This window comes from Triturus cristatus, chromosome 1_1, assembly GCF_964204655.1.
Source record: "Triturus cristatus chromosome 1_1, aTriCri1.1, whole genome shotgun sequence".
NCBI classification, from domain to species: domain Eukaryota; kingdom Metazoa; phylum Chordata; class Amphibia; order Caudata; family Salamandridae; genus Triturus; species Triturus cristatus.
Genome location: NC_140579.1, coordinates 58,819,218 through 58,834,083, shown reverse-complemented (window position 1 = coordinate 58,834,083; position 14,866 = coordinate 58,819,218). Strand labels below are relative to the sequence as shown.

The following is a 14,866-nucleotide window of genomic DNA, read 5'->3' as shown; positions in this document are numbered from 1 at the left end:
TGAGCGGATTTGTAACTATTTACTCCATTAATCAATTTAAAAATGGGTTGATGAATAAGCATTGTCATCTACAAAAATATATTTGACCAGTTAAATTGACACCTTTGGAAACGAAACCTACAACAATTTAATATCAGGAATGTATGAGGTGTAAAGTCTATGTGGGCCACTAAGGCTATGTTTCCAGGAAGGAGAACAGGAAGATGGTCTCACCCGTGGCGCTTTCCCTAGTTCGGTGCTTCGAGGCGCTGAGGTGCAAGCTCGCAGATAGAACCGTCTCTGTGTCTTTCTGGTGGCCTGTGAAGCTTGCGTCTGGCGGAACCAGTGCTACGTGCAGCGTTAAGAAGAAACACAGCCCTTGTTGACAGAGAGCTGCATTGTTCCCTTCTGAAACCTCCCAGATGGAAAGTGAAAGTCACCGTGCACGATCGGGCGCCGCGCGTTGCACGCTTCTCCTCGAGCCGCGCCCTGTCACCGGTACCTTGGATACTAGGATCTGCAGAGACCCAAAGACGTCATCGAGGGAGAGTCCAATATACTACAGCCAGGGCGGGTCTTAGGCCCTGGGCCCTGGGCGAGAGGGAAGATGTTAGGCCCCGTCAATTTGCTTGTGAACTCACAAGAAGTGACATCACAAAAACTGACATCACAGGACTATCGATCTTCTTTGCCATTGCTCAAGTGGTTTGCTCAAGTGGTGGTCCTTGGGACCACCGATCACCATCACAGCTGGCAGAAGACCGCCTGACAACAAGGCGGCAGTCCAATCCATCCAATTAGGATGAGACCTCCGTGCAGGGGGTCGGGTCGGGAAGTGCTTTTTAGGTCTCGCCTGATCCAGCGCTTGCGCTGCTCTGGCCGAGACATTTAGTGTACGGCTTTTCAAAGTGCTGCCTGTGGCCTAAAGCTTGCGTGTACGTGAGAGTGCACGCGCGCAGCGCCATGTCGTGCACACAGCTTTCACTCCCAGTCTGGGGAGGGCTCTTTGTTTCTATTTTCGCCTGTTTTCGCTTTTTCCGGTGCTTCAACTAACCGCTGTAATATTAGGCCTACAACTCCCGAAAGGATGTTGAAAACCCAGGAATGAATGGGGGCACCTTGCATAACATGAGATCACTTGGTAGACGGCAATTGCCATTTTATCAAATCATGAAATGAGGTTATTTGCTAGTGCCTAGAAGCCTCCCTAATGCTTAGAAGCACCGTAGTTTGTGATGGGCCATCATCTGAGAAACAGTTCCTTGGTCTCGCTTTCTCTAGCTCACTCCCACCTGTTTTCTCTTTCTCTCTCTCTCGCTCTCCACTCGATCCCACTCTAGGGCTATCTCAGCAGATCAATTTCCCTTTACCACTTGATCTGCTTTTTCTCTGCCTTTTTCTCTTTCTATCATATTAAACTCTCTATAGTTGCCTGTGTCGCGCACTCTCTCTTCTCTCACTCTCTCTCTTGTCTGTCTCACCTCTCTGTGCCTCGTTCTTCTCCCTCCCTCAGCTTCTCTTTCTCTCTATACCTCTCTTTTTCTGTCCTGTGTCTCTTCCATTTGCTCTCTCGTTTTTTCACTCACTCTCTTTCTTTCTTTCTCGCTCTCTTTCTTGCTCTGCTGTCAGTGTGGCTGTCTCTCTCGATCTCTGTTTCTCGATCTTACTCCTTCCCTTGTCGCTGTGTGTCTTTCTCTCTACTTCTCTCTCTCCCTATTTTCCTGCCCCTGTCATCCTTTCTCTCTGTCTCTAATTTTCTTTTGTGTTCTCTTCCTCCCTCTGTTCCTCTTTATCACTCCCTCTCTTTCTCTGCCTGGGTCTCTCTATATATCTATCTTCCCCACTCTTTCTCTCTTGTTTACACTATTTCTCTTGGCTTCAAGTCGTTTGGAACTATGTTCAATTCGCTATCTTTCACTGTTCTTGCTCTGAACAGTTATGCAGAATATGTGCGCGTGCATGATATAATTTCAAACGTGTGTTTAAAAAAGCCCCAAAGTACTTCTCTTCGAACCCGACCCTCTGTTTTTTTAATTCGGACACTCTCATTTTCGTAGCTGAGCATAGAGGCTTTTTGGTTTGAGTTGCGCTCTATTCACGCACTTTGCACTTTCATAGTCTAAAACCGTGTCAAGCGTATGGACTGTACCCTGGGCTTTAAGTGGTCCGGGTCTTGCTGGAAATCAGCACCAGCAGTTCTATAAAGCAGGTGCCAAGACGGGTCCCTATCGGGCTCTCTTTTTTTGCTCTCGGAGTAGAAAGAAAATCTTACCTCTGCAGCAGGACCCCCCTTTTTACTGCTTTTGAGGTAACTTGAAAGAGACTCGCTATAGTTCTTTCACAGTTTCATAATTTCAGAACGGAAGCATTTTCAATATTCATTACAGCCAAGCCATAGTTGTTGCTGATTTATCGTACACAAACAGCAACCATTGGCAAAGCAAATAGACTGGCTTGTTGCAGGTGTAATGTTACTTTTTGCTTCAGTATTATATATCTGTATACAATAACAGAAGCATCAAAATACTAGTTGAGCGGCACACCATGCTAAGCACAGATTTTAAGCTAGCGTATATTTAAGCCACACCCCTAATTGCATTGGCCACGCCCCTTTGAGGGACCCCCTAGTTTTTCCATTCCACTTAAAGCCCTGACTGTACCATCTCATGCACCGCTCACGCGGAAACGATAAGCAGGTAGGAAATCCGCTCTGCGTGATGTGTTTAATACAGGGCCGTAACACTGCCCCTATAGTCTGAGAGGTGCAGGGGGCCACAAACCATTCAGGCGTTACAAACCATTCAGACGGCCCGAGCAATCCAAGGCCAATGGATTCCAACAATATCTGTCTGCTATGAGAGGCTCACTCAGCACACTTTTTTTTAGGGGGGCATCATTTTGTGTTACCCCAATGCATCTACATAGTACACATGCTCGTGCGAAATACTCGGTAGAGCTCACAACCACGTGACAGGACAGCAACTGTGTCATCTCCGGCTCTCAGCTGGGCAGCCGTGGGACAGAAACACGCTGGCTTGAGTAAGTATCAAATTGTCAGAGCCTGCAGCAGTTTCCTGGCATTGATACAGAATCTGATGTACAGACAGTCCCCTGGTAGAGCATGTTACATGAGAACCCAGCTGGGTGTTATTAGTACAGTGCTTAAATTATAAGCCAACTGGGAAAGATGTTGGAACCTATGGTAAGTTTGAAGGTAAGTCATCCGTAGGATGATGGGGCTCATTGTGGCCTTTTATTTGAACATTTTCAGTCGTGACTTAAGCCTTCGTAGTCTGGTTAACTTGAATACGCAGAGAGAGGTCATTGCTAAGAGAATGCATTGTGAATACATAATTAAGCCATTATCTAACTGCTGTTTTAAAAGTCTGCTCTCTGCCCCACAGTGACAGTTATAATTGTTTCTATTTGGAAAAAATCTCTCAAAGTTGTTTGCAATCATTTTGGCACATTAGCTTTTATTTGACTAAATTCCCAACTTACCAGGAGGTCCAGCTAGGAGAGTCCTGTTGACTCCCATTTGAAGGCAGCTTGCTTGCGCAGCAGTCCTCTGGTGAAACGAGTAGTCATCAGTAGAACTTCATATTTATTCCAGTGTATTTAATTCAGGAAATGCGGAGAACGTGACCATCACGTCATCAGGAAGTAGCTTTAATCTTCAGCAATATATCATCGGCACATAGCAGCAATGAAAGTTTCCCTGCTTGAGTGGGAAGGGTCTTGATGATTCTACACTGTTGTTTTGTGGCCGCTAAAGGTTACAGGGTTACAGGGGACATCCTTGCCAGAGGTTTCTCTAAATTTCATTGAAGTCAATTGATTTCAGAAGCTGTTGTCACAGTACTGCTGCTTAGACATTTGATTTTACTGATCAGTTTTGGGCCAGGGTCTCTGCTTTCCAACATCTGGAATGTAATCCACGTTCATTTGGTGAAAGACCTTTTCAGCATACAAGGACAGAAGCCAGTCGATCTTCATGATCATGTCTCACTTTCCGTAATAGGTAGAGGAGCGTGATAAGCTGATCACTGGACAGCTTACTGGGTACGAGGCCGATTCTTGTGAATGAGATATGCAATGTCACTAAGTAGCCGGTCAGCTTGGACTTCCACCAACATTTGAATATCTCTATTGATGAAGGATACGTTTATAATAAGCATACAGGGGAGGGTTTTTGTCTGGCTCAGGGATAAGTGAAATCTTCTGTTTTCTGCCTCACAGTAGACTTTATGTAGAGGAGGAAAGGGGTATTAGCAGCAATATTCTAAAACTCAATTGGAAACCTATATTCTTCAGGTGATTTTCTTATGTTGATGGATTTCATTGCATCTCCTATCTCATACTCCAAAATGTTATCTTCCAGGTAGAGTAGGCAGATTCAGATGCTAAAACAAAATGTCATACCCCATTGGGAGATGGAGCTGTTCCCTAGGAAAACAAGCATTGGCATAGCAATAGGTCTCGCCTTTGGGACCTTATAAGTGTTTAGCCATGCAACAGTTGATGTTGTTGCACCAAGGATCTTGTGCTGCATAACTAAACACTTATAAGGTCCCAAAGGCGAGACCTATTGGCTATACCAGTGCTTGTTCTTTTTTTTTTGTGAGCGCAGTTTTTCATCTTCTGAAAGATACTTTGGGCCTCAGGTTGTTTGCCTTCACTTTGGGTAAGTTTATGCAAGTCCCCTTTGTGTAACTCAAGCGCAAAGACAAGCGCCTCTCAACCAAATTAACATTTTGAGCCTAAAAGAGAGTAAATGGAAAGGATGTGGAATTTCTGATGTTGTACTCACCTAATGTTGCACATGTTTTTGCACACCGCCCCTTCATGACAGACTTAAGTTTAATTGCTAACTGTATATCACTTGATTTCTTAAAGCACATTGATCGCAGTCACCAGTGTGCACGCGTGTGTGAGTATTATAAGCATCTTTCATTGCACAAAATACAGTGGTATAAAAACCAATGTTTCGCAGGAAACCGTGAAACATGGAAAATATTTCACAGATTCTTCTGAAATATGGATTCATCATCATAATGACAACCCCCATACTACTCTGCAGAGCTTTAAAGTTGTCAGAGCCACTAGTAGTATGTGGCATGTAGGACCAAACTAGGTGCTACTATGATCCAAATTATGCAGCAAACCCCCAAATTATGCGGCACATTCTTTTGCAATAAAATATTCCACCATTTGAGCCAGATGTAAAAGGTTTGTGAAATCTACACATTATGCTAGTTATGTGGCAAATTATGTGGCGAATTGTGTGGCAAATGCAGTAAAACAATAATTGTGCAAAAATCACGGCCGCTACCGAATTATGTGGCAAATGCAGTAAATCAATAATTGTGCAATAATTACTGTCACCACAGAATTAAATTAATCTGCTGGCTCGCCCCTTAGTTACTGACACTTTGAAGAACACAGTATTTTAAAGCTAACTATCTTAAAATAAACATGTAATATTAAAAATACATAAATGCCGATGCGTAAATTGGGTCTATTTTGTCATTAGAAAGACCTTTATTGTATGATTATTTAAAATCTTTTACAAAGGAAGCAACAAAAGTGCAAGTTAAAAGCATCAGATCTGATTTAAAAAGACGTGTAAAAAACAGAAATACTATACAGTGATTAAACACTGTCCATTTAGTAGCAGCATATGCAGAATTTGGCGTATGGAGTGTGCAAAGTACAATTGTTGGAGGTGCTTGGTATGATTATTTAAATCTTTTACAAAAAAAGCAACAAAAGTGCAAGTTAAAAACATAAGATCTGATTAAAAGGACATGTGTAAAAAGCAGAAGTACTATACAATGATTAAACACAGTCCATCTAGTAGCAGCATATGCAAAATTTGGCGTATGGAGTGTGCAAAGTACAATTATCGGAGGTGCTTGGACATGGATTATTCAGCTGACTCTTCTCTGGCTGTTCGTATGAGCATTTCAGCAGCTGCGTAAAACTTCCCGATTAGTGCCAGTTCCATCGGGACAATAGTGGTGTAAATATGCCTTAAGGCCTCCTTACATGATCTCATGCTGTGTTGTTTGAACATGGTTCTTAGGTACAGGCGCCTTGGAGAAAGCAGGACTGGGCAACAACAAATGACATGCTCTGCGGATTCTGTATGATATTGCCACAGGCAGCAGCCGGAGCCACTTGGTGACCAGTTTTTCCAGTGTGCTCTGTAGTCTTGTATTGGCAGGGTTAAGAGCCTCACTCTCATAACATTTTGTAGGGCTTTTCTTCCAAGGCCGGCTTTTAAATAAGGCTGGCATGTGGTGCTTTCATGTGAGTTGGTGAGGCCTTCTGCACCATGGACCAATCTGATCCGTTCAAGGTCCTGTTGCCTCGAGATATTCTTTCCACACTTTTTTTGCAGGATCTTTACTCTACCCTTTGTTAAAGATATATCTGTAGGAGGTTCGATTGATGGACCCAGTGTTTGTTTGGCACTCAAGAGATACCTCGCCCAACGGCTGTTATTGTCTGTGAAAACCACCTGCAGCGCTGCCCTGATAGAGCCCGGACTTGCATTGGTCACGTTGTGTTGGAATTTGACTATATCTTTTTTACATTCAATATCCATTGCTGTAATATTGAACTCTAGTCTGATCAATGATCGCCTGGTTATATGGGGTAGCTTAAAGACTTTTCTATACGCCATTGTGTATAGACCCTCCAGTTTTTTAGTCAATAGACCAGGAAAGACAAGGTGGCCATAGCTGAGGGTTGGCAGTAGCTTTGCTTGCATGACTCGTCGGATCCCCTCCGTTGAGTGACTTACAAGCTTTTGGTGTAGTCTGCACGAGCCGTATGTTAGTTTAGCTGCTTTTGCCTCCAGTGCTTTAACCTGCAGGGCAGGTCTGCCGGTGTCTGCAAATTGTACTCCTAGATAAGTGTACTTGTTGGTCGTGCTTATCTTTAGAGGACCCAGCTGCCAAGCCAGTGTTTGTTTCTTTGGCTTGTGACCAAATATCAGCACTTTGGTCTTAGATGCATTGGCTACAAGCTTCTATTATCCAAATTATGCAGCAAACCCCCAAATTATGCGGCACATTCTTTTGCAATAAAATATTCCACCATTTGAGCCAGATGTAAAAGGTTTGTGAAATCTACAAATTATGCTAGTTATGTGGCAAATTATGTGGCGAATTGTGTGGCAAATGCAGTAAAACAATAATTGTGCAAAAATCACGGCCGCTACCGAATTATGTGGCAAATGCAGTAAATCAATAATTGTGCAATAATTACTGTTGCCACAAAATTTAATTAATCTGCTGGCTCGCCCCTTAGTTACTGACACTTTGAAGAACACAGTATTTTAAAGCTAACTATCTTAAAATAAACATGTAATATTAAAAATACATAAATGCCGATGCGTAAGTTGGGTCTATTTTGTCATCTTGGTGTTCTAGTAACGCTTACCATTACTTGCCTATAATTCTTTTTAAAGGAGTTGAAGTCACACTTCTAAAACACTAGACAACAAAAATTGACATGCAATACAGAGATGCAATAAAGTATGAAAAAGGACAGTGATAAGTTCTTCCTTTTCAAGTACTTCGCTTGGTATTTTGTCTTAAAATATTTTTCTTGGTTCTTTTTCAAAGTTATTTTTAACTTAGTTAGTCATTCTCCATACATAAGCAGCATCTGTTTATCTCTAGGCACTTTCGTCCACAGACGTGTCTCACAAAAATAAAACTTCAGCTGATAAAGTGGCCTTGCAAACCCACAAGCTGCACATCAGACGAATAAAATAAAGTCGAGGGCATTGCTTATATTCACTGTGAATCAGGTGTGGCAGTACAGTTTTCCCGCCCCCCCCTTACAGGTCTGATGGGCGGCAATGTCTGACGCGCACCTGTTGCTTCTGCTTTTCAGGTTCTCACTCAATGATGCCTCCGGGAGAGTGCATGTACAAAGACAAGCATTGGCTTAGCCAATAGGTCTCGCCTTTGGGACTTGGGACCTCATAAGTATTTAGTTATGCAGTACAATATCCTTGGTGCAACAACATCAACTGTTGCATGGCTAAACACTTATAAGGTCCCAAAGGCGAGACCTATTGGCTATGCCAATGCTTGTTTCTATTGCCGCTTGCTTGTGCTGCAGCCCAGGCAGCAGTAGAAACAGGCATTGAAAATGCAATAGGTCTTGCCTTTTATTAAGTTAAAGCCATTTGCTTTGCTATACAATACCATTAGCAAAGCAAATGGCTTTAACTTAATAAAAGGTGAGACCTATTGCATTTTCAATGCTTGTTATGAGCCTGCTGCTTGGGTGACGGTTGCACAGTGCAAGGCTTCAGAAAAATTAAGCCCAATCACAATGTTAAACATTATAAGCCTTTTAAGTGATAGGCTTCTTAATACTCGCACGGCATTCATCAGCGCCATACATTTTGTTCTACCTTTGTTTTTGGCCTTCTCCACTGTAAGATCCTGGTGTGCTGCCACCAGGAAAATCTTTAGGCCTTCCACCCTGTTGTTATAACCCCTCCTGCTGAGATGAGCTCTCCAGTTTATGTAGGGGTATTGGCTTGGAGAAAGTTGGACTGAGCATTGTGAGAGTGGTGCAAAGATTCGAAAGGTTGTGATGAATGCAGCCCATGTGGTACATGCACACATGGCCAGGCAGAGGTAAGGCTGATGAAATCAGAAACAAGTCTCAGACTCAGAATACATTACAGTGATACCATAGGAGGAGCAGACAGAAAGGGATTCCGCCTGGCCACTATGGGGAAACCCTTCCATGGATCTCTTGTGAAAGTTCTTTTACTTTGAGAATCACAGCCTTTGATCATAGCCCATAGGCAGGCACGTTTTTATGGTGACAAACCCCTTTCCTAAAGCAAGAAGGCGTAAATTGTTCTATGAAAAGACTTTCACATTTTGGTACATTGTTGGTGTTTCTTCACGTATATTTATAATTCTATGTATACAACGCTGCCTGTGTACAATAAAGTGTTTTCTTTTTCAAATACACAGCTTTGGCTGGAATGTTAATTCACTGCACAAACAATGTTCTGAGTCTTTAGTCCATGCCACATCTCTAAGTAGGCCTTCAAGCGTTCTGCCTGCCTCTCTGAAGGCCAAGTGGTGGAGTAATGTACTTGGTGCTCTGGTGTGAGTCTAGGAGCAAGATTGCCCCAGGTCATGAAGTTAAAATGTCCTATGGTTGTGTTGCAGCGTGGAATACAAAATCCCTCCCTCCGTCACAGACCAAAGATTTCACTCACACATTCAATCAATACAGTCGCTGGTGGGGCCCAGAACACCAACATTCATTCTCCATCGGTCTGTCTTCTAGAGAGGTGGTTGTTCCATACGCTGATATGAAAGGAAATACCTCTTAACCCAAATAAGCAATACATTTACATAACCCTCTATAACTCATTAGGCTCTAAATTCCACCTTTGGTATTCCTTTCATAGACTGGGGATAGATCAGCTAGTTGCTGGTTTAGGGTGATTTTCTAATTCTCTATTACTTTACATTAATACATTTTCCATAAATAAACAACCCAACTCATTTCTGTAATGAATCAAATCAATCTTTATCTGGTTAATGCAAATTAAATCATTGGTTATTTCAAGCAGGCAATCATCATATTTACCTATTCTGGCTAATTGTCGTCCTTTAAGGCAAATTCAGTCGTTCTGTCACTCTATGCCCATTAAATTTTAGAGTTCAGTTCATCAGGAATTGGGCATCAGATCAGTCCATCAAAGAGTCAGGGAAACAGCTGTCCTGCAGTGTCACCGTCCTCTCCGTCAGCATACCGTCAGGAAATGAAAGAGCTTGACTACTTCCTCTCTATTCTACTTATTTTTATAGGGAAAATCGACATTATATTGTAGCAAATATTGGTTTCCGCATCTTCTGATTGGACAGGCCATCATCGCATGGCAGGGTTCACACCAAATAATGTCTCTTAGGTCATTGGTCTTGATTGTTCCGGTTTTAAAAGGCGTCTTATTGTTTTTCAATAAATTTGGCTTGTTTCCCGGGGCGTCCTTGGTGGGTACAGTCGGGTTAGGGTCACGCCGAGGCCACAGTTGCTGAGGTTAGCGCAGGCACACTTCACCCAGAACCTCATTGCGCGGCCTAAGTCACGTCGAACACAAAAGGCGGCCATTTTACGATAGGCCCGAATGGTCAACTTAAGCAAAGAAACACAAAAACGTAATTAATACATAGAAATGACTAATAAAATGTTATTCCCTCACTAATACCCATATGTGTGTGTATTTATCTAGCAAAAGCAACACTCAATGCGGGTTATACTCACTTTATATAGCACAAATCACAAATACTCCACAAAAGCAACACATAACATGCAATATTCTAATTATCTATTATTAATACGCGTACATAATTTAGTTTACATATTAATTAGGCCATGCAAATGCAAATCCCACGTGTATTTCATATATTAGTAAGGTTGGTAAGTATTCACGGCAAATCAATTAATAAGATTACTATTAGTTAATTAATCAAATTAATATAAACATGCAAAATGGAGCGGGTATACAACATTTTTCTGAATTACCCGCTCCATCAATCCCCCCTTTGGTGATTTTATCACCACACCTACAAAACATTTTGTTCTTTTTTACGGAAAATTTTGAAATGTGTTCTTGCTCTTATTCAAAATTCAGTTTCCCCAAATTCTTCTCTTTTTTCTGTTTTATACATACTCTCTTTCCACTCTTCTAATGTTATCTCCTCCAAATCTATATCTTGATCCTTGTCTTTTCTTTTTAATTTTTCTCTTTTTATTCTATTCTTAGTTTTCTGGTTTTTACAACACATACAACCTAATCTTATCACTAATATTATTGAAATTACACAGGTTAGCGGAAACAATATTTTACCTATAACTGTACTACCTATCTTAACTAAGAAGTTTTTAATAGCTAATATCTTCTTTCCAATTCTTTCCAAACACTTTCAACCTCCAGTGGTACAATTTCATCATGCAATTCAGTAATATTTCTAATGTAAACCTTCAAATCTTTACTTTCATCTGGAATGTAAGTGCAACAATGTTAAACTTTTAGCATTCCACAGACTCCACCCTCTTTTGCTAAAAGTATATCAAGTGCAAGTCGATTTTGCATCACCATAGCACGCATGGCAACCATTTCAGTATTTACCAATAAGAATCCTCCAGCGGTGCTTGTTGACAAGCGATCCACTACAGTTGATAATTTTCTAATTTTGTTTGCATTCAGAGATATTCCTACTGCTGGTATCAATGCTCCAAAAATATCTCCTATAATTTCTGTCCAAGATTCTCTCTTTCTACGTATTATATGATTACCTAAACTATGTACACCATCTTCTCCTCTATCCATATGGAAGATTTTTGGAAATACCAGGCCTACATAACATGTGCCATACCAATGATCTGGCAAACGATAGTATGCTTTGTTCCCACAGATAAAATATAGTCCAGGGAAAACTGGATCTTTTCCACCTTTAAATTCCCATCCACCCATGATTCGGTATGTATCATGGCAATCACTGTTACCCAAAAAACAATTATCGTATGTAGTTTGATTCCTTCTTATGCAAAGCTTCCCTTTCTGAGGCCTATCTAGAGCTATTGTTGGTGTAGATTCTCCCTTCATCAAATGTTTCTCTATTTCTATATCCCATGCTCTTTTCTCCACTCTTCCTTCTGATGCTTTTCTGTGCATTTTATGACTTCTTTCTTCGACCATATCTAAAAATGTATTTTCTTCTTTCTGCTAACTGCAAGTCAAATTATTTTTTAATATAGCTTCTAATGTTAGTTCATTAGTCTCTAATAAAAATTCACCTAATACTTTAGCAGGTTGTACCTTATTTAATCTATTGTTAGCAGGTACTAACGAAAAAATGTTATCTATATCTGAATAATAATATTCTAGTTTCCCTGTCTGATAAAACAAACTAGCTATTACACTACAAGTTATTCCATATGTTGCTGGAAGGTGATGATAAGTCACACCCTCGGCAACAGAGGCTGGTAACTGCATGCAGAAGTAGCAGTCCCTTACATCCATTGTTTTTACATATTCATACAATAACTTTGAAAACACATTGTTAGAGAAATCGTTTATAGACCTATCTTTATGTAAGTAATTTTTATTTATTACTGTCGGTACTACCTTTGGAATTTTCCCTACATTCGTTTTATTCTCACTATGTCCTTCTAGTGTATCTATAGTAACTTTAAAAGAGATCACAAGAGCAAGTATGCTCCATAGAAGCATTAATAATCCTGTACAACAACAACACGTTTTACACCATCTTCTCATGAAGGTACATCTACCTTTTCTACTTTCTATGTTACCCATCTTTACTAAAATGGAACGTGTCTTTTGACTTAGCCTCTTCTACTTCACAACTGATTTTCTAGCCCAAGGCTCTAAGCCTCTACTTGGTTCTACTAATTTCTATCTTTTGACTTATTATTACTATTTCTTCATCAGCAGCTTTCTGAATTTATTCAGTTTGGCATTTCATCGTCTTTTGCCTTTCTCTCGAAATCTGGATACAGAATTTCCTGAACTTCAGCTTCTTCGTCTCCAATGTCGGACAAGAGAACTCTCAGGATTTCTGATGCTTCCTCTTCTTCAACCACTTTCAGTATAGTCTCCTCTGGATTTCCTTGACTATCTGCCTCTTGTTTTCTTTCAGGCAGGGCCACGCACGTCCATTCCGGTGACTTATACTTCTGGTTAGGTTTCCTTGTTCTTCTACCTTCTTTATTCAGATTTGTTTCTTCTTTCGATTTTCCTTGACTGGTCACTTCATTCACCTGTTCAGCTCTTGGTGAATTTACACGAGTAAGACGATATCTCAATTTCATTATTTTATTTGGCCATACATTTATTTTTTTATTTTATTTTAGCGATTTCTACAGCGCCTGGTGACCCAAGGGTATCCCCGCGCTATGTAACTTGAACCTATTGAGACGGGAGGTAGTCGAAGGGTGTTACTTGGGAAACAAGTGGGTCTTAAGTTTTTTTCGGAACGCAAGGTAATTGGATTCCAATCTGAGGGCCAGGGGGAGTGCGTTCCAGCCTTTGGCCGCCTGAACGGAGAATTGGCGGCCTCCCGTGCGGACTTTTTTGAATCTGGGAATGTGGACTCGATTCTCATTTTGCGATCGTAGCACTCTGGTTGCTGTATAGGGTGTAATCATGTTGCTGAGGATCGCTGGGCCGGAACCGTTGTAGAGCTTGTGTGTGATACACATTGCTTTAAAGTGCACCCTTTGGCGCACCGGGAGCCAGTGCAGGATTTTAAGGGCTGGCTTGGCAGATGTTCTGGAGGGGGTGTGGGTGATCATACGTGCTGCCGCGTTCTGTGTGCGCTGGAGTTTCGAGATGGTAGCCTCGGGGGCACCCAGATAGACTAGATTGCTGTAGTCTAAGCGGGACAGCACTAGGCCCTGGATAAGGAGCTTTCTGGACATAGGAGGGAGTAGGGGCAGGATTTTACGAGTCTTGCACATGAGCCCAAAACATGTGCCCGAGGTTTTGGTAGCCTGGGTCTTCATCGTGAGTTGTGGCTCTAGCCACACCCCGAGTGTTTTGATTTCAGATTTAGGGGGGGGGATTTCACCGAACACATCGGGCCATATTGTGGGAGGGATAGATGTCCATTGCTTACCGAGTAACATTACCTCTGTCTTTGTCCCATTCAATTTCAAAGATGATTCGTTCATCCAGTTGTGGATGTTTATGAGGCAGTTAGTCAGGTTTTCCGGATGGTCAATCAGCTGGGACAGGGAGACAACCAGTTGGGTGTCATCGGCGTAACTCACCATTTTGATGTTAAATGGTGTTACCACGTCCTCGAGGGGGGCCATATAGACATTAAAAAGCGTGGGGCTCAGGGAAGAGCCCTGAGGCACGCCGCTGGTGAGTGGGAGGGTGGATGAGTGGTGACTGTCATCCCAGACTTGAAAGGTGCGTCCTGTAAGATAGGATTCGATCCATCCGATAGCTGTCCCGGTAAGTCCTGCTTTCGCCAGTCTGCTCAGAAGGACACGGTGGTTGACCGTATCGAAGGCTGCACTTAGATCCAGGAGGATCACTGCCACTGATCCTCCTGAATCTAGTAAGCCCCTTGCCTCTTCAATCACCGCAAGCAGTGCGGTGTCCGTTCCGTGGCCTGGGCGAAATCCGGTCTGGGATTGTCTGAGCAGTTTGTTTGTCTCAAGGAACTGAGATAATTGGATATTTACCAATTTCTCGGTGACTTTACTAATGCCAGGGAGTAGGGATATTGGCCTATAGTTGGTCAGGTCTGCTGGATCCAGCTGGGGTTTTTTTATGAGTGCTTTGACCACCGCACTCTTCCAGCTGTCGGGGACGATGCCATGTAAAAACGAACAGTTGATGAGGTCCGTAATGGTGGGAACTATTACTGGGGCTACTGTTTTAAGGAACCTGATAGGGGCTGGGTCCAGGGGCGATCCACTTTTCATTTTTACAAGGGTTCGCTCAACCTCTGCGGGGATGACAGGTCGAAAAGTCTTAAGCGAAGGACGACAGCTGCTTTCAGACAAATTGGGGACCGGACTGCTTTCCGTAAGGCTGGGAAGGCTGGAGGGAGGGAGGGAAGCCAGGATACGGGTGATTTTTTCGTTGAAAAAAATGGCTAATTCATTGCTTCTGTCGACTTTGGGTGTGTTAGAGGAGGAGGTGGTGGGGACCTTGGTCAGCTCTTTGACGATTAAAAAAGATTCTCGGGCTGAATTGGATGCTTCTTGTATGCGTGTGGTATAGTAGGAAGCTTTGGCTGATTTGATAGCTTCTTTGTAAATTTTGACCGCACCCTGGTAGTCTTCTTTGTTGGCA

At 42.2% G+C, this 14,866-nt stretch overlaps 1 protein-coding gene across 2 annotated transcripts in view; it reads right to left on the bottom strand.

Moving 5' to 3' along the window:
* Positions 1 to 422, bottom strand: part of LOC146869392 (uncharacterized) — a 110,616-nt gene extending 110,194 nt beyond the window's left edge. Inside the window, exon 1 of one of the 2 annotated variants that reach the window (XM_085599710.1) lies at positions 214 to 422. The gene's annotated coding sequence lies outside the window, so the exon portion shown is untranslated. The remainder of the gene's footprint in view (positions 1 to 213) is intronic. The other variant, XM_085599713.1, reaches the window with a different exon arrangement.
* Positions 423 to 14,866: the final 14,444 nt, after the last annotated feature.